Genomic DNA, 24,442 nt, shown 5'->3' with positions numbered 1-24,442 from the left:
GTTATTTTTTCTGCTGTAATCTTTATTTTTTCCATCCTTCTACTTACTCTGGGCTCTGGTTGTTGGTCTCTTTCTAATTCTTAAGTTATAGGGATAAATAGTTTATTGCTGATTTTTGTTATTTTCTGAGATATGTCTATAGTGCTATGAACTTCCCTCTCAGGACTGCTTTTGCTATTTCCCAGAGATTCTGTGTTGTTATTTGTTCATTTTCCTTTTTTTCCAAAAAGTCTTTGATATTTTCTTGATCTCATTGTAACAAATTCATTGTTTAATAACATGCTATTTAGCCTCTAAGTGCTTTAATGTTTTTGGGTGTTTTTACTCTAGTTGATTTCTCATTTCATTCCACTGTGATCCAAGAAGATGCTTGATAGGATTTAAATCTCCTTGAACGTGTAGGGACTTGTTATGTGTCCTATCATGAGGTCTATCTTTGGGAATTATCCATGTGCACTTGAGAAGAATGTATATTCTGCTCTGTTGGGGTGAAATGTTCCAAAATGTCTATTAAATCCATCTGATGCAGTGTGTTCTTTAGAGTCTCTGTATCATTATTTTGTCACATGGAAGACCTCTCCAGTGAAGTCAGAGGAGTGATAAAAGTCTACTACTATGACTGTCCTGTTTTCAGGCTCTCCATAAAAGATCTCTAGAAGTTTTATTGTTTATTTTTTGTTTGCTCATTTGATTTTGTATATATATATATATATATATATATATATATATATATATATATACCTGACTGACACCAGTCTGAACCCTCTTAGCCAATAGTTAAGAAATAAAGGCAACCAAGATTCTTCCACCCTAAGCTGCCTTTTGGGATATTGATTTTCAGCTGTTTATTTAGAAGCCAAGAATCAGAGAGAACCTTTGGGCAACCCCTACCTGCTCCTGCCCAAAAGATTCAGAGAGAGAGACCCTCTTCAGAAGGTTGTTGCCTTTGCCTGATTGGAGTGAAACATGGTAAACAAGAGGGCTTCAGCAGATGTCTATTAGCAAGGTACCCCTCCTCCCCTGTGATACCATCAATCAGGAGTGTGGGAGCGGTTCACAGACATTGTTGGTCCCAGGAGGCAGGGTTATAAATCCCAGTGGCTGTTGTGTCCAGTGCTGGAATTGGTGGCAGTTCAGCTTGCCCAGCACACCTCATGAGCCCACAGCTGGACAGGGCAGAGGCTGGGTCCAGCCTGGCTGGGCCCAGGGCCTGGAGAAGAGGGGGAAATGCAGAGGGGGATGATTCAGGTGAACCTGGAGGGGAGGGAGAGGCGTCAGTGCTGGTACCCAAGAACTGTCCTTGGGAAAGTTCACGTGTGTCCTGAGTAGAGAGAGGGGAGTAGAGCCCAGCCATGGGGAAGCCCCTCAGGCCTCTGCCCTCTGACACTCTGACACTTGAAAGGACACTGACCACTGACTCTTTCATCCCCTCCCCAACCAGGTTCGCAGGTGAGGAGGGATATCCATGCAAATTGTTCCTGCAGTCTGAGGATTCTAAGTATTTTGTTCCAAGCTTGAGGTTTAGCAACCAGGGGAGCAAACAGTGGACAACCTGTACAAGTAGGATTGGACCAGGACCGGTAGGGCAGCCTACATCGCCATCCCAAGAAGTTGCTTTGAGGCTGGGCCAAGGCCCTGGAGCTGTGAGAGCCCTGTATCTCAGTGAGCAGCTGGCCTTCAGCTGAGTGTTCCTCTCCACACACCCAACCTCTCCCCCAACAGTTACTCACATGGGGAGGGTTCTATCCTCTTCAAGTCCAGTCTCTGGGAGGCCCGAATCTGGGAGAAGGGATGCCGCCCAGGGATGAAGGTTCCTACCTTTCCCACTGGGCTCCTCGAGAGCTACGCCAAAAGAATTTTCAAAAGGTGTGGTTCACACAAATCGGGCCACACACTGTGGCGAATGCACTCTGGTCACCCTGAATTCTCTCCAAGAACTTTCACAACATCTATTCCTGCAGAGAACTGGACGTCCAGAGGCCATTGCAGGTGCCTCTAAGGACATCAGGAGCCTGTTGTACAGTGGGTGTCATGGAAGCACAAATCAGCCACAAATTCCTTCTTGATTTTCCCTCCCTGCTTTGGACCCATGTTTAATCTTCCTCATCTTAGTATCTTCACCTGAAAACAACTGACAGCATTAAAGTTCAAAATGTCCTGGCAGGAGTCTGGCTACAAAATCAAAAGGCTAAATATTCCTTAGTCAAAAAGGGCTGTATGTTTTATCCACATCCACATCAAGCATGCTTAGTTTGAGAATGCAGCTTCTTTCCCCCTTAGGCTTACTGTAGGTGATTGTAGACAAAAGTATGTACCCCTTTCACCTCATCTCTATTTCATCCCCTCACAGGACAGGCTAGACTCAGCCTTTCTCAGCTGTGCAGGAGTGTGTGTGCGCGCACACACACACACACACACACACACACACACAGACAGCAGCTCCTTCAGAAGCATCCGGCTTCCCTCTCTTCCATCACTGAAGGGTTTTTAAGTCACAATGGTGATCATTATAATGCAGTGCTGGTTGACTGACACTTTTAATCTTTCTAAAATGAAAATAGCTCTTCACCACTAGTCCAGGAGAGGCAATTGTGATAGAGAAACTTGTAAAAACTACAGGAAGATATTTTACGATAACTAGCATTATCTCTTTTAGTGGCCATGTGGACTGCTTTACGAGGTTCATAAATAGGAATTGCTGATTTCCCAGGAGAGTGGGGCCCGGGAACTTTCAGTCTCTCTTCCTTATGCAGGCTTACTGTCACCTAGGAACATGGTGAACATTGTGAGGCAATGGGTGAGGCAATGAAATAAATGAATGTTACATTCACATTTAATTTTACAAGAATAGGGTTGCATTATGTAATCAGTCAGGTGGCCTGCATTTTGCTTTTCATATAACAGACCTCTTCTTTTTAGTGCATCAAGCTCTGCAATGCTGACAAGCAACCGGATCATCATGAACATAAGGGTGGACAAACTTCAAATAGATTCCCTTTGAATTTCGCCTTCCACGATGCATCCATTGCCCTCTGTGTCACTCTATCAACCTCCCCTGTGCCCCAGTGTCTCTTGCATTCTCAAATTGGCCAAGCACTTTACTCTCTCAGAAATTGTGCAGTCTGTCCTCAAGCCCTGAACAGGATCCTTCCAAGCCCCTGATGGCCCCTCCTTGTACAACCCTCAGGCAGGAGTCTCCTGCCTCTGTAACTTTCCATACCAGCACCTTCGTTTTCAGGGCAGAATTAGTTACAAAGAGCCATTTGTAGACAATGGTCTTGTTGGGTTTAGCTGTGTGTGTGTGTGTGTGTGTGTGTGTGTGTCTGTGTGTGTGTGTTTTATTTTCATCCTAAACTCTGTGAGGAGAGACTGTGTGTAGCTCAGAGCATGATATTAGCAGCCACCCCAGGACTAATAAATGCATCTAGGAGAGAGGTGCGAGTGCTAGGCTGAATCTCTAGTTCCCAGGTGAAATAGTGGAGTTGTTTCTGTTTCTGTTTTTTATCTGCTCTGCTCTAGGTGACAATCCCAGATCCACTGGGGCTGCGAGCAGTCGCCTCATTTGTCCTCATTCCTCCATCTATGTAGCTGGAAACCTTAACCTCTGCTAGTTCATAGGCATGGGGAATGTCTGGAGGAATGGCAGGGTAGGGATACACAAGAAGCAAGCCTCAAGACCCTGCTGTTACGCTCCGCCCCCACAACCTCCCCACAGCCTATGGTGAAGAGATACAGGGTCACCTGCATGACAGGGACACAGTGTCCTCTGCCCATGCTCTCTCTCAGAAAAGGTCTCAGAGTTTGCAGAGTCTGAATATTCCCCAAGTCTGAGTGAGGAAAAGCAAGGCAGCACAATGTGTCTGAAACTGCCTGTCACTACTAGAGCCAATTTAAGCAGAGACAGGGTTGAACCATACACGGAGTGTTTATCCAAGGATGCGGTCAGTATGGGGAGAGCAGTTGCTCACCCTGGAAATTCAGCTCTCAGCCTCTTGGTAGAGAAGATAGCTATCTGTGGCTGCCAGCTGCAAGTGTCACATGCAAAGGGGAGGGGAGGGCCTGCTGTCTGCCCTTCAGGAGCTCAAAGGCTGACCACAAGATGGCTAATCTTCTAGGACTTTAGGAACAGCTCAGCCCCTTCCTGGGATGAGATTGGAATGGTTAGCCTTCCTGAGAAAGACCCCAGGGGGGGTTCAGGATGTGGGCACAGCTGCCAAATCAAAGCCTGTCCTGTGCCTTGTCTCTTCGCAAAATGCAGTTCTTTTCTGAGTAATGGGCCATGGAGGCAGCCTATGTTTTCAGTAGAGCCTGTTTCATCCTCCAGTGTCCCAGGGCCTCGTATTTATAGTTTGTAAGTAATGATTAAACAACTGCGGCTCTATTCTTATTACAAGCCCTTCCTCACTAAGAGAAGCTGATTTCCAAGGACGCCCAGGAGATGCCTCAGGCCAGCTTGGATGACAGGGCTGGGCCTCAGCTTTGCTCATCCCCTCTCCCTCTCTCCTCACAAGCCTGACTTTTGTCTCCTAAAGAGACTATGGAAAAGCAGGCAGCAAACCCTGTCAGACTGAGCATGCCAGGCCCCCTGTGTGCCCTGGAGGCGCCACCTGAGAGGAGAGCCCTGGGTTAAGGTTCAGCTAAGGGGCAGCTCTGCCAGAGCCTGAGCACCAGGCTGTGGCTGGTGCCTCCCCACCTCCCCTCAGCTTTGTTGGCCTGCTCCTCCTCAGGAGCCTCCTGCCCACTCTTCTGCTTTCAGGCCCAGGTGTGACTTTGCCAAAGGGATTTGTTGGTGAGAGGAGAACCCTTTCCTGAGGGGGCAGGAAGGCAGGGAGGCTGCCATCACCTGAAGGCTTAGGGGAGGTGAGCAGAGCAAAGGCTGGATTCCAGGCTTGTCAAAGAGCTCTGGTGACCCATACCCCAGGGGTAGACTGAGGAGGGCACCTGTGGAGAGAGACAATGTAATTGCATCTGGCCAGCTCTCCTCTGCCCCGGGGGTTACTAAAATGTCCCCATCCAGACAGTAGGGACAGTGGGCTAGCCCAGGGCAGGGCGCTCTTTTCTAGACAGAGGGCTGCGGTGGGGTGGGAGTGGGGCGGCAAGCCTGGCCCAGGGAAAGAGGTAGGTAAGTGGCAGCCACAACCACAGAGGGAAAGGGGTCCCCAGAAACATAGACCAGGGGTGGCGAGTGGGAGGTAAGCTGGGGGTCGCGGCCTCCTGTTTCTCCCTCCACATCCACAGCCGCCCCCACCATCATGCCTGGAAGCACAGGGTTCCCCCTGACAGTCCCCCACCCTCTGCCACCCCTTGCAGCCTGGTGGGAGTGGCACAGGCGCCCCTGTCCCCACCTTCTCCGGGCCTGTTAAAACACGCCCCCCCTGCCTCCTGCTCCAGATCTTGGTTCGCTCTGGATCTCATGATCTCGCGAGATTCGTCCCCAATGGAAACAGGGCGCAGCCCCAGGAAGCTAGCCAGGTGCTGGCCCCCACCTCTTCCTTCCCGCCAGCCTCCCTGCTGAGCAGGAGTCCAGGTGGTGAGGAGCTTGGCCTGTGGTAAAGGTAAGAGCACACTCTGGGTTCTTGCTGTCTGCGGGGGTGAACTTGCTGTCTCTTGGGGTGAACTTGCTCTAGTCACTGGCAACCCGCAACCCCTCCCCCGCAGGCTCTTTCTATCTGAAAATGAGTTCCCACCTGGTTGGAGTGAAGGCCTGAGGTCCAAACCCCGCCCGCTGCGCCAGAGTGGGAGCTCGCTGAGGGGACTTACATGCAACAATTCATGGAACTCTGGCGTCGGCCTTTATTGTGTGACCTCAGCTGGCCGAGTTTGCAGTTGACCAAGGGCGTCCCCACAGCCCTCGGCGCCAACTCCCCCGGGATCTGGCTCCTCAAGTCTGTGGGCTCTCAGGCCAGCCCAGCCCTGCTCAGGGCGTGGGGGACAGAGAGGGGGCAGAAAAGTGGCTGCTGGACAGTGGGCAGTGTCCAGGAGGGAAAGGTTGCTTTCCACAGAGCACCAGGCCTGTCACTCATCATTGTCCTCTGGTTCAGCTGGTGAGAAAGCAGTGGTCAGGCTGGGAGATAAGAGGTGATTCCCACTGAGAGCAGCAGAGCCCTCTCCTGGTGTGAGTGTGCATGTGCCTGAGTGTGCATGAGTGTGAGTGTGTGAATTCTCACCTGATTCTATGTTCCTGGGTTCCTTTTCTTTCTTTCATATTACTGACTAAGGTATTACATATGTGTTCTTATCCCCCACTGCCCCCACACCCCAACCCCCACCCCGGAAGCATGCCCTCACGCTCACCCCCTGGTGTCTGCGTCCATTGGCTAGGCTTATAGGCATGCATACAAGTCCTTTGGTTGATCTCTCCCCCTTAAGCCCACCCTCCCCTACCTTCCCTCTGAGGGTGATGGTCTGATCTATGCTTCTCTCTCTCTGGATCTGTTTTTTTTTTTTTAATTAAATTTTTATTAGAATATCTAAATTGAGGGCTGAGGCTTTTTAAATTGTTTTGTTAGCTATATTTCTTTTTTTTATTGCTTAAAGTAATACATAAGTTATTACATATGTGTCCATTTTTCCCCGCCCCGCCCTAGACAGTCCCCTAGCCTCCCCTATCCCCCAGTGTCTTCTGTCCATTGGTTATGCTTATACGCATGCATACAAGTCCTTTGGTTGACCTCTCACCCCCCTACCTACTGTCCCCCACCCCTCCCCGGCCTTCCCGCTGCAGTTTGACAATCTGTCTGAGGCAGCACTGCCTCTGTATCCATTATTGTTCAAAAGTTTATAATGGTCTCTATCATCCATGAATGAGTGAGATCATGTGGTATTTTTCCTTCATTGACTGGCTTATTTCACTTAGCATAATGCTCTCCAGTTCCATCCATGCCTTTGCAAATGGTAGGAGTTCCTTCCTTTTTAGAGCAGCATAGTTTTCCATTGTGTAGATGTACCACAGTTTTCTAATCCATTCATCTGCTGATGGGCACCTAGGCTGCTTCCAGATCTTAGCTATGGTGAATTGTGCTGCTATGAACATAGTGGTGCATATATCCTTTCTGATTGGTGTTTCTGGTTTCTTGGGATATATTCCTAAAAGAGGGATCACAGGGTCAAATGGGAGTTCCATTTTCAGATTTTTGAGGAAACTCCATACTGTCTTCCATAGTGGCTGCACCAGTCTGCATTCCCACCAGCAGTGCACAAGTGATCCTTTCTCTCCACATCCTCTCCAGCACCTGTTGTTTGTTGATTTGTTGATGACAGCCAGTCTGACAGGTGTGAGATGGTACCTCATTGTTATTTTGATTTCCATCTCTCAGATGATTAGTGACTTTGAGCATGTTTTCATATGTCTCTTGGCTTTCTGAATATCCTCTTGTGAAAGGTGTCTATTTAGATCCTTTGCCCATTTTTTGATTGGGTTGTTTATCTTCCTTTTGTTAAGTTGTATGAGTTCCCTATAAATTTTTGAGATTAGTCCCTTATCAGATATGATGTTGGTAAATATGTTTTTCCATGCAGTGTGCTTTCTTGTTGTTTTGTTGATGGTCTCTTTTGCTGTGCAGAAGCTTTTTATTTTGATCTAGTCCCATTTGTTCATTTTCTCTTTAGTTTCAAGTGCCCAATGAGCTGTATCAGTGAAGAAATTGCTTCGACATATGTCTGAGATTTTGTTGCCTTTGGATTCCTCTAGAATTTTTATGGTTTCCTGTCGTACATTTAAGTCCTGTATCCATTTTGAGTTTATTTTTGGTATGGTGTAAGTTGGTGGTCTAGTTTCATTTTCTTGTATATATCTGTCCAATTTTCCCAACACCATTTATTGAAGAGACTATCTTGGCTCCATTGTATGTTCTTGCCTCCTTTGTCAAATATTAATTGAGCATATTGGTTCAGGCCGATTTCTGGGCTCTCTATTCTATTCCATTGATCTATATGCCTGTTCTTGTGCCAGTACCAGGCAGTTTTGGGAACAGTGGCTTTGTAATACATCTCGATATCTGGTATTGAGATCCCACCTACTTTGTTCTTTTTCAGGATTGCTGTAGCTATTTGGGGTCCTTTTTTTATTCCAGGTGAATTTTTGGAGAGTTCGTTCTAGATCTGTGAAGTATGCCGTTGGTATTTTAATGGGAAGTGCGTTGAATTTATAGATTGCTTAGGGTAGTATGGACATTTTAATGATGTTGATTCTACCAATCCATGAACACGGTAGGTTCTTCCATCTGTTTATATCTTCCTCTATATCTTTTTTCAACGTCCTGTAGTTTTCTGAGAAGAGGTCTTTTACCTCTTTAGTTAAGTTTATTCCTAGGTAGCTTAATTTTTTTGATCTCTCTTTCTGAAAGTTCACTATTGGTGTATAGAAATGCGTTAGATTTCTTGGGGTTAATTTTGTATCCTGCTACATTGCCAAATTCATGTATTAAGTCTAGCAGTTTTTTGATGGAGTCTCTAGGGTTTTGTATGTATAATATCATGTCGTCTGCAAATAAGGAGAGTTTTACTTCCTCTTTTCCAATTTGGATGCCTTTTATTTCTTCTTCTTGCCTAATTGCAATGGCTAACAATTCCAGTACTATGTTGAACAGCAGTGGTGAGAGTGGGCAATGGTGTTAGTTTTTATCCATTGCGTATGATGTTGGCTGTGGGTTTTTCATAAATGGCTTTTATTAGGTTGAGGTATGATCCTTCTACTCCGCCTTACTGAGAGTTTTTATCAAAAATGTGTGTTGAATTTTGTCAAATGCTTTTTCTGCATCACTTCATATGACCATGTGGTTTTTTTCTTCAATTTGTTTATGTGATGTATCACGTTTATTGATTTGCGGATATTGTACCATCCTTGCATCCCTGGGATAAATCCTACTTGGTCATGGTGTATGATCTTTCTCATATACTGCTGGATCTGGTTTGCTAAGATTTTGTTGAGGATTTTCGCATCTATGTTCATGAGGGATATTGGCCTGTAATTCTCTTTCATTGTGTTGTCTTTACCTGGTTTTGGTATTAGGGTTATGCTGGCTTCATAGAATGAGCTTGGAAGTGTTCCTTCCTCTTGAATTTTTTGTAGTAGTCTGAGGAGGATAGGTTTTAGGTCTTCCTTGAATGTTTGGTAAAACTCCCCTGTGAAGCCTTCTGGTCCTGGGCTTTTGTTTGATGGAAGCTTTTTGATGACTGCTTCAATTTCTTCCATAGTTATTGGCCTCTTGAGATGTTTTGATTCTTCCTGATTGAGTTTTGGAATGTTGTATTTTTCTAGGAATTTGTCCATTTCCTCCAGGTAGTCTAGTTTGTTGGAGTAGAGCTGTCCTTAGTATTTTTTAACAATCATTTGTATATCTGTGGGGTCTGTTGTTTTTTCGCCTCTATCGTTTCTGATTTTGTTTATTTGGGTACTCTCCCTTTGCTTCTTGGTGAGTGTGACTAGAGGTTTGTCAATCTTGTTCACCCTTTCAAAGAACCAGTTCTTGGTTTCATTGATTTTCTGTATTGTTTTTTTGGTCTCTATGTCATTTATTTCTGCTCTAATCTTTATTATCTCCTTCCTTTTGCTCACTCTGGGCTTTTCTTGTTGCTCTCTTTCTAATTCTTTGAGTTGTAGAGTTAGATGATTTACTACCATTTTTTCTTGTGTTTTGAGATAGGCCTGTAGAGCTATAGACTTCCCTCTCAGGACTGCTTTCATTGTGTCCCATAGGTTTTGCATTGTTGTGTTTTCATTGTCATTAGTTTCCAGGATGTTTTTAATTTCTTCTTTGATATCATTGGTAACCCAATCAATATTAATTAGCATGCTATTCAGCTTCCAGGTGTTTGAGTATTTTGGGTTGTTTTTATAGTAGTTTATTTCTAATATTATGCCATCGTGGTCTGCGAAGATGCTTTTTTATGATTTCAGTCATCTTGAATTTGGGGATACTTCGCTTGTGACCCAATATATGGTCTATTTTTGAATATGACTTATGAGCACATGAGTAGAATGTATATTCCCTGGCCTTGGGGTGAAGTGTTCTGAAGATGTCAATTAAGTCCATCTGATATAGTAAGTCATTTAGGATTGCTGTATCTTTGCTGATTGTTTGTCTAGAGGACTTATCCAGTGCTGTCAGTGGTGTATTAAAGTCCCCTACTATGATTGTATTGTTTGTGATCTCTCCTTTGATATCGTCCAGGAGTTTTTTTATGAATTCTGTGTTCCTGCATTGGGTGCATATATGTTTACCAGGGTTATATCCTCTTGTTGTATTGATCCCTTTAGTATTATGAAGTGGCCTTCCTTATCTCGTTATGGCCTTCAGTTTGAGGTCTATTTTGTCCAATATAAGTATTGGTACCCCAGCTTTCTTTTCCTTTGCATTTGCCTGAAAGATATTTTTCCATCCTTTCACTTTCAGTCTGTGTGAGTCCCTTCTAATGAGGTGGGTTTCTTGTAGACAGCAGATGTATGGGTCATGTTTTTTTTACCCATTCAGCCACTTGATGTCTTTTGGTTGGAGCATTTAGTCCATTTACGTTTAAAGTTATTATTAAAAGGTACTTGTTTGTAGCCATTCCTTTTTTTGTGTGGCTGTTTTCTTTCTCAGCTTTTTATTTCTTCTTTTTATATCAGTCCCTTTAGCATTCCTTGCAATGCTGGCTTGGTGGTGATAAACTCCCTTAGCCTTTATTTGTCTGTGAAGCTTCTTATTTCCCCTTCAAGTTTGAATGATAGCCTTGCTGGATAGAGTATTCTTGGATTCAGACCTTTGCTTTGCATCACTTTGTAAATTTCCGTCCATTCTTTTCTGGCCTGATGTGTTTCTGTTGAGAAATCATTTGATAATCTAATGGGAGATCCCTTGTATGTAACTTTCCGTCTCTCTCTTGCAGTCTGTAAGATTCTCTCTTTGTCCTGAACATTTGCCATGGTAATTATGATGTGTCTTGGTGTGGGTCTTTTCGGGTTCACCTTGTTTGGGACTCTCTGGGCTTGTGTGACTTTTTTCCTCCCCACCTCAGGGAAGTTTTCTGATATTATTTCTTCAAATAGGTTTTCTGATCCTTGTTCTTCTTCCTGTTGTTCTGGCACCCCTGTTATTCGTATGGATGCCCCAGTCCTGTGCTCAGGGGTGTCTCAGCGCTCAATTCACTGCCACCTCTCCCGGCCCCCCTTCTCTCCTCCGTCTCTCCGCAGATTCCACTCCTCCGCACCCTCTCCCTCTCTTCAGCACAGGTGTGTGTCTGTATCCAAAATATCTTATGAACAGGATTCAGTGTAAACAAACAAACGCCGGCCACGGAAACGGGAAATGCTTGGTTTCTGTAAGCTCTTCTCTTACCAGCACTGCATGGTCTGGTCAGCTCTTCAGGCTGCCCCCTTAGGCTCAGTCCTCTGTGATCACAGAACCCAGCTCTCAAATCCCCCGATGGCACCAGGAATCCCGCGGATCTCCTTTCCCCAGTCAGGGGCTATGCCTGTCCCAAGGGACACGGCTGTCTGCCACGCAGTCTCGATCCGACCCTCTGGGCTCAGAGGTCTGGCAAACTTTCCTGCCCAAATCCCTGGTTTTTTTACCTTTCCAGGGGAGTTCTGCCCTTCCCAGCTGCAAACGGTCTCACCAGCTGAGCAATTTCGCCAATTAGGGTGGGTGTTATTAGTTTCAGCTGCTCACTCCATTTGCTCCGGGACACGACCTGGGACGCGTCTGCCTATATCGCCGCCATCTTCAGAATCCTGGATCTGTTTTTGTTCATCAGTTTATGTTGTTCATTATAATTCACAGATGAGTGCGGTCATGTGATATTTATCTTTCTCAGACTGACTGACTGGCTTTGCTTAGCATAATGCTCTCCAGCTCCATCTATGCTGTTGCACATTGTCAGTGTTTCTTCCTTTTTGCGGCAGCATACTATGCCAGTGTGTAGATGTACCACGGCTTTTTAACCCACTCATCTGCTGACCAGCACTTAGGCTGTTTCCAAATCTTAGCTATTGTAAATTGTGCTGCAGTGAAATAGAGGTGCATGTATCCTTTCTGATTGGTAATTCTAGGTTCCTGGGATATATTCCTAGAAGTGGGATCACTGGGTCAAATGGGAGTCCGTTTTTAGTTTTTTGAGGAAACTCCATACTGTTTTCCATAGTGGCTGCACCAGTCTGCATTCACACCAGCAGTGAAGGAGGGTTCCTTTTTCTCCCCATCCTCACCAGCACTAGCCCTTTGTTGATTTGTTGATGATAGCCATTCTGACAGCTGTGGGGTGGTATCTCATTGTCCTTTTCATTTGCATCTCTCAGATGATTAGTGACTCTGAGCATGTGTCTCTTGGCCTTCCTTTAGTCCTCTCTGGAAAAGTATCTTTTTAGTTCCATTGCCCATTTCTGTGATTGCGTTGTTTATCTTCCTTTTGTTAAATTGTATGTGTTCCCTGTAAATGTTGGAGATGAAACCCTTATCAGAGAGAACATTGGCAAATATGTTCTCCCATGCAGTGGGCTTTGTTGTCTTGTTGATGATTTATTTTGCCATGAAGATGCTTTTTATTTTGATGCCATCCCATTTGTTTATTTTAACTTTATTTTCCATTGTCCCAGGAGCTGGTTCGGTGAAGATATTGCTTCAGCATATGTCTGAGACTCTGCTGCCTGTGGTTTCTTCTAATATTTTTAGTTTCCTGTCTTATCTTTAAGTCCTTTATCCATTTTGAGTTTGTTTTTTGTGTATGGTGCCAGTTGGTGGCCTAGTTTCATTTTCTGCACGTATCTGACCAAATTTCCCAGCACCATTTATTGAAGAGACTGTTTTGTCTCCATTGTATGTTTTTGCTTCCTTTATCAATATTAATTGAGCTAGTGGTTTCGATTGATTTCTTCATTCTCTATTCTATTCCATTGGTCTATACGTCTATTCTTGTGCCAGTGTCAGGCAGTTTTGAGAACAGTGGCTTTGTAAAACAGCTTGATATCTGGTTCTGAGATCCCTCCTACTTTGTTCTTCTTTCTCAGGATCCTTGCAGCTATTTGAGGTTTGTTTGTTTCTTAAATATATTTTATTGGTTTTTAATAGAGAGTAAAGGAGAGGGATAGAGAGTTAGAAACATTGATGAGACAGAAACATGGATCAGCTGCCCACTGCACACCCTCTACTGGGGATGTCCCCCCAACCAAGGTATATGCCCTTGATCAGAATTGAACCTGGCACCTTTCAGTCTGGAGGCCGACGCTCTATCCACTGAGCCAAACCTGTTCGGGTTCAGGGTCATTTTATTTTTATTACAGATGGATTTTTGGAGAGTTCATTCTAGGTCTGTGAAATATGCTGTTGGTATTTTAACGTGGAGTGTATTGAATCGATAGTTCGTTTTGGGTAGTACAGCAATTTTCATGATGTTGATTCTACCAAGCATTAACATGGCATGTTCTTTAATCAGTTCTGTCTTCCTCTATCTCTTTTTCAACGTCTTGCAGTTTCTGAGTAGAGGTCTTTTACCTTTGTAACGAAGTTTATTCATAGGTATCTTAATTATTTTGGTGGGATGATAAATGGGATTGTTTTTCAAACTCTCTTTGTGTAAGTTCACTATTGGTGTATAAAATACCATACATTTCTTGGTGTTAACTTTTTACTCTGTTACGTTGCCGAATTCATTTATTAAGTTTACTAATTTTTTGAAGGAGTTTTTGGGGTTTTCTATGTGCAGTATCATGTCATCTGCAAATCATGACAATTTATTTGTTATTTTCCAATTTGGGAGCCATTTATTTCCTTTTCTTGTGTGATCACTGTGGCTAGCATTTCCAGTACCATTTTGTAGAGAAGTGGTGTAAGCGAGCATCCCTGTCTTGTTCCTGTTCTTGAGGGAAATGGATTTAGTTTTTGCCCATTGAGTATGATGTTGGCTGTAGGCTTTTAATATAAGGCTTTTATATGGGGAGGGATGATCCTTCTATTCCCACTTTGCTGAGTGTTTTTATCAGAAAAGGCTGTTGCACTTGGTCAAATGCCTTTTCTGCACCAAATGATATGATTGTGTTTTTTTTTGTCTCTCATTTTTTTTTATGTGATGTATCATGCTTATTGATTTGAGGATATTGTACCAGCCTTGCATCCCTGGGATAAATCCCACTTGTTCTTGGTGTATGATCTTTCTAATGTAATGCTGGATCCAGTTTGCTAGAATTTAGTTGAGGATTGCATCATCACTGTTCAACTGGAATATTGGCTTGTAAGTCTCTTTCTTTTTCTGGTTTTCGAATTAGGGTAATGCTGGCTTCATAAAAAGAGCTTGGAAGCGTGCCTTCCTCCTGAATTTTTCGAAAGAGTGTGAGAAGAATTGGTTTTATTTCTTCTTTGAAAGTTTGGTAAAACTCCCCTGTGAAGCCATCTGGTCCAGGGCTTTTGTTTTCTGAAAGCTTTTTGATTACTGTTTCAATTTTCTCACTAGTTTTCGGCTTGTTCACGTTGTTTGCTTTTTCCTGATTTTGTATTGGAAACTTGTATTTTTCTAGGAATATGTCTATTTTGTCCAGATTGATGAGGGATGTTTAATGAACCAAAGACTCAGAGGTAAGACGGCCATAGAGGATGATTGATGCCAGACAGAGGGCTACAGCTCGCTTAGGCATGTAGCAAACTTTGCACTCTCACCATTGCTTTTATTGAGGTTTGGTACAAGGTTAGTGAATCAGCAGTTAATCAATTAAATCTTGTTTTGTTCTATATTATTACAATAGCTTATTGAGGACTACTTGCAGCTGTGCCCTCCCTTTCTGTTCTACACCCATGACTATTTAATCCTAGCCTTTCTCATGGAGGAAAATGTTCCTGGAACTCAAGATTGTGTGCAGTGTTGACCCAGCGTGACTCGCTTGAAAGTCACGCTGTGCTCCTGATAGAACATTCACTTCTTCTTGGCAGGACTTCAGATCCTTGTATACAAATGTCCTGCTACAAACCCCCCTTTTTTTTTCTTGCTTCATTTGATGGAGCATCAGTGAAAACACAGCTGTTTTTCTCCTAATTAGTTGCTTGGTTTTCCCGAGTCCTTGGAAGACTAAATATAAAATGATACAGAGATAGAGTATTAATAATAGTATTCCAGCAGGAGCTCCTAAAGTAGCTTGTAAATGGGGTATAGGATTTAATTGTTGCAATTCCTTAACCATATTTTTAACACTTTTTTCCCAGTTAATTTATGCAATTTCTTTTGAAATATTTTTTGTATATGAGATTGTAAATTTAGAATTTCTTTTGTTAGATTTTTATGATTGAACATATGTTTTTTAACCTTTTCCCATGGAAACAGACTTTCATTCTAAGGTACAGGAGTAATGCAAAGTGATGAATAATTCTAGTTATATTTCATATGCATTTGTCTCTGCAGACTTACAATTTGATCATCTATCATTAATAAAAATGGTAATCGAACACAGGCTTGTGCAAAGGCAGTTTTGTTAGCATAAAATTGTAAGGTGTATATCCCAGAGTTATTTTTATAGATTTGCTTATTTTATGCAAATATATGCTTTCAAAGAGTGTAAGGCAGACCCCAGTTTCCATAAGTCAGATTCAGCAGGATGTCCTTCTTGATGAGGTGTTGGGGGAGCAAATCCTCCATCATGCCATACGATGCTTACATTCGCTTGCGTGGATATGGACTTGTTCTCTCCTCTATGCCATCGTAGATCAGCTCCATTGGCTTTGGAAGGGGCAGAACCTGAAGGGCTCCAATCAGTAATGCTTCCATAGGAAGTATTAGATAAAACCCAAACTGTCTCTCCTCTACAGGATTCCCAATGGACTCAATCAGACAAGTGTGTAAACATAGGAACATGACATGGTGGAAGTAATGGAGGTGTACTGTTGTTATCCCAACTAACATTTTTAAACCCATGGGCACTCAGAAGAATCAAATGTCTGTTTTTTGTTGCGGTAATAGTGTTTTCAAAATGTTCAGCAGGGCTTGTGCCTGTATTGTTGAACAATGGTCTCCTTGACCTAAGCATATTGGCACTCGCTGAGTTCCAGTGGTATGATTTTCTATGACTCTACCTTCCTCTTCTGGTTTTAATGGACCTCGATCATCATAAGGTCCGGGTAAGCAATTTGAGTCATTAACATAAATTCGAACCTTTGAATCCAACCAAGAAACACCTCTATTCGGTGGGGGATTAGGACTGTAAGCCCAGTATATATGATTCTTAGCATTTACCTGAGTGGTTATTAGTGCAAGTATAGCAAGGAACAAAGTCGATGGCGTCACTTCTTTACCATGATGCCAAACCAGTTGTTCTCCCTCTTTCGTAAGATTCTTCACCTGACCCCAGGTTGGTACAGATGAATGTTGCGTTGAACTTAGAGCTTTGCGGGTAGGAGACCCCATCAAGGTCATCTCTGAGAAATCCTTAGTCAGGGCACTTAAGTAGAACTTCCTTTTGGTTCCCATGTCTCCGCTGAAGACGCCTCTCAGGAACCCAGAACTTTTCTTTACCTGTGGAAATATAAGCATATCCTTGCCCCCATCGTAGGACCCATGCAGGATCCCATGACTGAGAGGACTCATTATTATAAAACACAGGTTGATTGAATTCTTGTGAAATATCCTTTACCCAGTGTCGCTGAGCAGCAGTACTGTCAGTCTCATCTTGATTTAAAAAAATTAAAGTAAATAGAGCTATTAATAGTCTTCATTTAGGGGATTCTCCCTGTTTTTGTTTTTTGATCATTTCCTTTAAGGTGTGATTTTGTCTTTCAATAATAGCTGGTCCTGTATTGTTACAAGGGATGCCAGTGATGTGAGTGATATGATGAAATTGAAAAAAAATGTTTGACATTTTGTAGATAGATATGCAGAACCATTATCAGTGTTAATATTTTGAAGTATTTCCATTACTGCAAAAGCTTTTAGTAAGTGAGTAATTACTGCATATTGAGAATCAGTGACAATATTTACAGCTTGAGGAAAATGTTGTAGTAATAAAACAATGGCAAATAGTTCTGCGCATTGTACTGAAGTGTATGGAGACTGAATTACCTTTGTTAGCTGTTGAAAATGAAAACCAGCTATTCCTAGCTTGTTTGCATTGGTATAAACAGTGGGGCCTTGAATTGGTTCATTAGCTATAATATGATGAGGCCATATTCATTCAGTTTTCTTAAGAAATTGTCACCTTTTATTTGTAGGATAATGTTTATGTATTTTCTCTAAAAAATGAGCACAAGCAGTTTGCTAGTTATCACATATTCGAAACAATTTTTGAATTTTTTTGACAGTAAAAGGTACTATAATTTCTTCTGGATCTAAACCACATAATGGTCTTAATCTTAATCTCCCCTTGTAAATAATTTGGCAAATTGTTTGAATATAAGTCTGTTTTATTTTGCTGTGATTTATGAGGCAAGAAAATCTATTCAATAACATTACTATCTTGAACAAGTAACCCTGTATGAGAATGCTCAGTGTGGAAACTAATAATTTAAAATTGTCTATGGAGAGAAGTCTATTTAATTGTGTTTGTTGTATATGCTGTTCTATCCAAGTTAATTATTTTTCTGCAGCAGGGATTAAAACATGTGGGCTATTTAATTCAGGTGGCCCCTTTAGGATTTGAAATAAATTAGTCAATTGATAAGTAGGTATATCAAGACTGGGTCTCAACTAATTAATGTCTCCTAATAACTTTTGAAAATCGTTTAGAGTCTCTAAACTGTCTCTTCTAATTTGAACCTTCTGTGGAATAATGGAGACATCTGTTAATTTTTGCCCAAGATATTTCCATGGCTCCTGCCATTGTTTCTTTTCTGGGGCTACTTCTAATCTATAGTCTTAGAATTTTTCAAGGAGGTATTGGTAAATCTCCTGTAATTGTGATTGAATTTCAGAAGCTATTAAAATATCATGTATATAATGATAAATTAGAGTATTAGGAAATCTTTTTTTGACTATTTCTAAAGGCTGATGCACATATGCCTTACATATAGTAGGACTGTTGAACATTTCTTGTGGTAAGACTTTCTATTGATACCGTTGAGTGGGTTGAGCTTGATTTAAAGCCGGGACAGTAAATGCAAATTTCTCATAGTCTTGAGGTTGTAAAGAAATAGTGAAGAAATAATCTTCATGACTCTTCCTGAGAGAGAGCCTTTCTAATTGCAATTGTTAATCTTTTTTAAAAAAATATATTTTATTGATTTTTTACAGAGAGGGAGGGAGAGGGATAGAGTGCTAGAAACATTGATGAGAGAGAAACATCGATCAGCTGCCTCCTGCACATCTACTGGGGATGTGCCCGCAACCCTGGTACATGCCCTTGACCGGAATCGAACTTGGGACCTTTCAGTCCACAGGCCGACGCTCTATCCACTGAGCCAAACCGGTTTCAGCTGCTATTGTTAATCTTGACAGAAAGTCAGTGTAAGGCTCCCCTGATTGTTGAGTAATTTTAGTAAAAGCAGAAGATGCCTTTCCAGGTGTATCCACTCTCTGCCAAGCTCTTAAACAACATAATTTATCTGAGTGATATGCAAATCTGAAAAAGGTGCCTGTGCTTGCAATCGCCCATCCTGTCCAGACCCAGTTAATTCCTGAAATGTTTGTCCTGGAGGCTGTTTTGCTGCATTTTCTCTAGCCATAACGTCAGCTTCCTCTCTCCACCATGTTTTAAATTGTAAATATATTCCTGGATCCAGTACAGTTTAGGTCAAAGCTTCCAAATCGAGGGGAATTAGCAAAAATTCCGAGGCATAACTAGTAAGTAATCCCATCACAAACGGGGAATGCATGCCATAAGAATTAATTGCCTCTTTTAAACTTTTGAGAGGTTTAAACTCATGAGGACTGAGGACTATGAGCCACATTAGCATAACCATTTGGATATTGGGGATATTATTGCAGATCCTGTGGCATTGGCTGCCGCTGTATCAGAAATGCAAGGAAATCATTATCTCTTCTCTCCATGTGGGAGGAACAATCTCATCTCCAGGTTCTGAATCAAATAATATTTTGTTTATTTCAGTAGGCAAGGGCAGCTGGAATTGCCTATGTGCCCCTGTGGAATAATGTGGTGGGTCTGGCAGAGGAGCCGAGGGAGTTACTCCGGGCTCCTCTGACAGTGGCTGTTGAACTGGAAAAGCATTTTTGATTAATTCCTGTAACTTATTAGTGGGTTTAACATGAGGCGGTGGGATACCACATATTAAAGCCTTCGTATGAGTCAGCAAATCTTTTAAGAACTCTTGTTTGTCATCCCTTGTTTTGATTTTCTTTTTTAATCTCGTTTGTTCGCTACCACTTGAATCAGTGCTACTAGTTTCACTTTCTGACAAATCCTGGATGTCCTCTTTATCAGTCTCTTCTATATCTTCATATCCCTTCAACTTCCGTTCAAAATCTTTCCTTTTTTGGTCCGTATTATTTCCAGGAGGCAAAGAAGGCATGTCTTTATCAGTTTCACAAGCAGAGTAAGAACGAGAGCTAGTAACTTTAATTGGAGTAGCCTTATAATCTGCTTTTGACTGCAAAGATTTAAGAGCCATAGTAATCAAAGTACATAAGGACCAAACTTCCTGTCCTATAGGATCTCCATTCTGATGAGCGTGAGGTAGCGCATGAACCTTTAGATTTAACTGATTTCTGCCTGTCAGCTCAAACCAATAACAATGCCTTTTTATTTCTCTAGCTAATTTCCTAAAAGTGTCTTGAGACACACTAACCCCAGTGCTTTTAAGCACTGAACGCAGCAGAGTCATATATTGACTCTCTGCCGTTGGGGAGTTCCCCAATGCGCTGCCTGGCTTGCCGAAAGTTTTGCATATACCATTGCAGACTTTTTGCCTTTCAGTCCTGTGCGTTCCCAGTACTTACCTTAAGGTCCCTATTTGGGTGCCAAGAGTTGAGGGATGTTTACTGAACCAAAGACGCAGAGGTAAGATGAGCACTCAGGATGATTGATGCCAGACAGAGGGCTACAGCTCGCTCAGGCATGCAGCAAACCTTGCACTCTCACCATCGCTTTTATTGGGGTTTGGTACAAGGTCATGTGTCAGCAGTGAATCAATTAAATCTTGTTTTGTGCCCTGACTGGTTTGGCTCAGTGGATAGAGCTTCAGCCTGCGGACCCAAGAGTCCCAGGTTAGATTCCAGTCAAGGGCATGTGCCCTGGTTGCGGGCACATCCCCAATAGGGAATGTGCAGGAGGCAGCTAATCGATGTTTCTCTCTCATCGATCTATCTCTCTCCCTTCCTCTCTGTAAAAAATCAATAAAAAATAAAATAAAAAAATAAATCTTGTTTTGTTCTATATTACTAGAGGCACGGTGCACGAAATTCGTGCACTTAGCGGGGGAAGTCCTCAGCCTGGCCTGTGCCCTCTCGCAGTCCAGGAGCCCTGAGTGGATGTCCAACTGATGGGTTAGGCCCACTCCCCATGTGAGAGGCTCCTGCCACCACCGCTGCACTTGGCAGCAATGAGCCGGGCTCAGGGCTTCTGGCTGAGTGGCATTCCCCCTGTGGAAGCGCACTGACCACCAGGGGAAGCTCCTGCATTGGGTTTCTGCCCCCTGTTGGTCAGTGTATAGCATAGCAATCGGTCGTTCTGCTTCTTGTCTATTTGCATATTAGCCTTTTATTATATAGGATTACTATAGCATATTGAAGACAACTTGCAGCTGTGCCCTCCCTTTCTGTTTTACACCTACAACTATTTAATCTGAGCCTTTCTCAGGGACGTAAATGTTCTTGGAACTCAAGATTGTGTGCAATGTTGACCCAGCGTGACTCGCTTGCAGTTCTCGCTGTGCTCCTGATAGAACATTCGCTTCTTCTTGGCAGGACATCAGATCCTTGTTTACAAATGTCCAGCTACACAGGTTGTCCAGTTTGTTGGAGTAGAGTTGTTTGTTGTAATTTTTTACAATCCTTTGTATATCTGTGGGGTCATTTGTTACTTCACCTCTTTCATTTATAATTTTGTTTATTTGGGTCATCTCTTTTTGTTTTTGTTGAGCCTGGCTAGCAGTTCATGATTGTTGGTATCCTTTCAAAGAACCAGCTCCTGGTTTCATTGATCTTTTATATTTTTTTGGTCTCTTTGTTGTTCCTTTCTGCTCTGATCTTTATTATCTACTACCTTCTGAGTACTTTGGGCATTTCTTGTTGCTTTCTTTCTAATTGATTAAGTTGCAAGGTTAGATACTTCATTACCATTTTTTTTTTGTTTTTGGAGGTAGGCCTGTAGAGCTATGAACTTGCCTCTCAGGGCTGCTTTCATTGTATCCCATAGATTTTAGGATTGTGTGTTTTAATTGTCACTTGTTTCCAGGATGCTTTTCATTTCTTCTTTGATCTCTTTGATAACCCAACCATTGTTTAATAGCATGCTATTTAGCCTCCAAGTGTTTGATTTTTTCATTGTTTTTATTGCAGTGGATTTCTAGTTTTATGCCATTGTGACCTGAGAAGATGCTTATTATGATTTCTATGCTCTTGAATTTGAAGAGATGTTGCGTGTCCTAATCTGTAGTCTGTGTTTGAAAAGATCCCATGTGCACTGGAGAAGAATGTATATCCAGTATCTTTGGGATGAAATGTTCTGAAGATGTCAAGTCCATCTGAACTGGAGAGTCATTTAGGATTGCTGTTTCTTTGGAGTTTTTTTTGTTTAGAGGATTTATCCAGTGGTGTCAATGGGGTATTAAAATCCCCAACTATGACTATATTGCTATCTGTCCCTTAATACCTTCCAGAAGTGTGTATTTTATGTATTTGGGTGCTTCTGTATTGGGTGCATATATGTTTACCAGAGTTATATCTTCTTGTTGAATTTCCCCCTTTAGTATTATGTAGTGGCCTTCCTTGTCTCTTGTTATGGCCTTCACTTTGAGTTCTATTTTGTCAGATATAAGTATTGCCATCCCAGCTTCTTTCTCATTTCCATTTACCTGAAACACTTTTATTTTCCATCCCTTCACTATCAGTCTGTGTGAATCCTTAGCTCCGAGGTGGGTCTCTTACAGACTCCAAATATATGGATCATGTTTTCTTATCCATTCACCTACCTTATGTCTTTTGATTGAAGCATTTAATCCCTTTGCATTTAATGTTGTTATTGATATGTACTTGTTTGTCATCATTTTTATTCTTATATATTTGTTTCATCTTGCCTTTCTGTTTCTTCTTTTTACAGCAGTCCTTTTAGCATTTCTTGCATTGCTGGCTTGGTGTTAATAAACTCTCTTAGCCCTTTTTTGTCTGTGAATGTCCAGATTCCATCTTCAATTTTGAATGGTAGACTTGCTGGGTATGTATTCAGTCCCTTGTTTCACATCACTTTGTATATTTTATTCCATCCCCTTCTGGCCTGGTGTGTTTCTGTTGAGAAATCAGTTGATATTCTAATGGGAGATCCCTTGTAGGTAACTTTCTCTGTCTCTCTCTAATGGCCTTTATGATTCTTAGTTTGGCATTGATGTTTAATTATGATGGGTCTTAGTGTTGGTCTTTTTGGGTTCATCTTGTTTGGGACCCTGTGTGGTTCTTGCACTTGCATAGTTATTTTCTGGCCAATATCCGTGAAGTTTTTGTCATTATCTCTTCCAACATGTTTTCTATTCCTTGCTTCACTTCTTCTCCTTCTGATATGCCTATGATGCAGATGTTGTTTTGTTGGGTGTTGTCACAAAGCTCCCATAGGCACTCCTCTTGCATTTTAAACTTTCTTCATCTGACACGTTAGTTGCCTCCATTTCATTTAACTCCTTTTCCGTAGTTTTCACTTTATTCATTCCTTTGGGGATTCCTTTTCTGTCTCCCTATGTTTTGTTGTAATATTGGTATTGTATCTGTGAGCTAGATTCAACTGCTTTGCTACTCAGGTTCTTTTGGGGGTGTTTCTAATGGTGTGATCTCTCAGGTCTTCTGGGATAGGTCATCTAGTGGAGCTCCCTACTTGAGCTATTTGGGTTCTCTTGAGGTAGTTGGGTCTTGACTGTTAGTGTCTTATTTGTGGATGAAGTGTTATCACGGGTTAGCAATGTGACTGACCCCCAGCATTGTTTTGCAAGGTGTTTTGGATGTGATTATTGTTCCGGCTCTGGTGGAAAAGGTTTTCTGAGGTCTCACTGGTATGTGCTCACTGTTTGTTCCCAAAGACCATTGCCTGGGATTAAGGAGTCTTGGGGCCTGCGGCTCAGGAACTGTGACTTTAGCTGGTGTGGTGTGACCGTCGCTGGATTAGCATTACTCTGAAACTCACTATGAGGTCCCAGGCCTATGAGTGTGCGGAGGCGGGTATCTCGTAGTTTGTGGTTGAGGCAGTGGGATTCTGGCCAGTGTGATTTCCCTCTGAATCACAAAGGGGTTTAGGATCCAGCAGCAGACTGTCCAGAGGTAGGTAACCCGGGGTGTGTGGGGGGGAGGGGTGGTGCCCTGCATCCTACTGAGGGAGCCATGCACCCTCAGTTGGAAAGGCATATGCCCAGTGATAGCACCAGGAGCTGTCTGCAAGTGGTGTGTGCTTGTGGGGCCTACACACTGGATCAGAGTGATTGTGCTGTGCCTCTGGCCCGTGTAGGGAGAAGTCCCATTTTCTGCTTTGGGGGATGAGCATCCATAATTGGAATTGGATGCCCAGTGCCTGCTTACAAAGGTACCCAAGTATCGTCTACTGGGGCAGTGGGCTCAGGGGGCCCTTGTGCTGGAGCAGCGCTACTGTGGGGACTGGATGCCAGCATGTTGTGCCTTGCAGCAGGCTCAGGGGACTTGCGTGCTGGATCAGTGCAATGCAGTGACCAGAGGTCTGCAGATGGAAAGGAGGAAGTCCGACTATCTTCTGCTGGGCCATTCAGCACTTGGTTGGATACTAGTGTGCTCAGTGGCAGGTCACAGAGGCCCTGAGAGTTACCTGCTGGTGCAGTGGCCTCAGGGGGCCTGCGTGCTAAAACCATGCGACCATGGTGTATGGTGTTTGGCAGTCGGGATGGGGGAAGTCCACATTTCTACTGCTGGGGCTGTGCAGCCTTGTTTGGATATGAGCACGCCCAGCTGGGGCTCAAAGTGGCATCAGGAGCTGCCGTTAGGGGCAGCAGTCTCAGTAGCCCTGTGTGCTGAAAAGACGCAACTGCGGTGTCCAGAAGTCAGCTATAGGAAGGGGTATATCCCAGTTTTTGCTGCCTTGTGGTCTTGGTTGAAATTGTGCGTGCCCAGCAGGGGCTCACAGAGTCACCCAGGAAATGTCTGTTGGGGTGGTTGGGCTCAGGAGGCCTGGACACTGGAAAGGTGCAACTGTGGTGTCCAGAGTTCTCCAGCTGTTGGGTGGGAAGACTCAGTTTTTGCTGCGGTGTCCGTGGTTGGATATGCACGTCCAGTGGCGGCTAACAGGGGCAACTGAGGTACATTTGTCAGTGCGGCGCACTGACGCAAACTGAAAGGCCCTGGCTCTGAAGCCGCATGACTGAGGTGTCTGTGG

General features: G+C 43.1%; 1 pseudogene across 1 annotated transcript in view; it reads right to left on the bottom strand.

The window, feature by feature from the left end:
• LOC308512315 (centriole and centriolar satellite protein OFD1-like) overlaps nucleotides 1-23,921 on the bottom strand; it is a 142,450-nt pseudogene extending 118,529 nt beyond the window's left edge. The window contains exon 1 of the transcript in view: nucleotides 23,879-23,921. The product of the transcript in view is annotated as a centriole and centriolar satellite protein OFD1-like (transcript). The remainder of the gene's footprint in view (nucleotides 1-23,878) is intronic.
• Nucleotides 23,922-24,442: the final 521 nt, after the last annotated feature.

The sequence above is a fragment of the Myotis nattereri genome (assembly GCF_964212035.1).
Source record: "Myotis nattereri genome assembly, chromosome: Y".
Lineage (NCBI taxonomy): Eukaryota > Metazoa > Chordata > Mammalia > Chiroptera > Vespertilionidae > Myotis > Myotis nattereri.
This window is presented reverse-complemented; position numbering and strand designations above follow the sequence as displayed.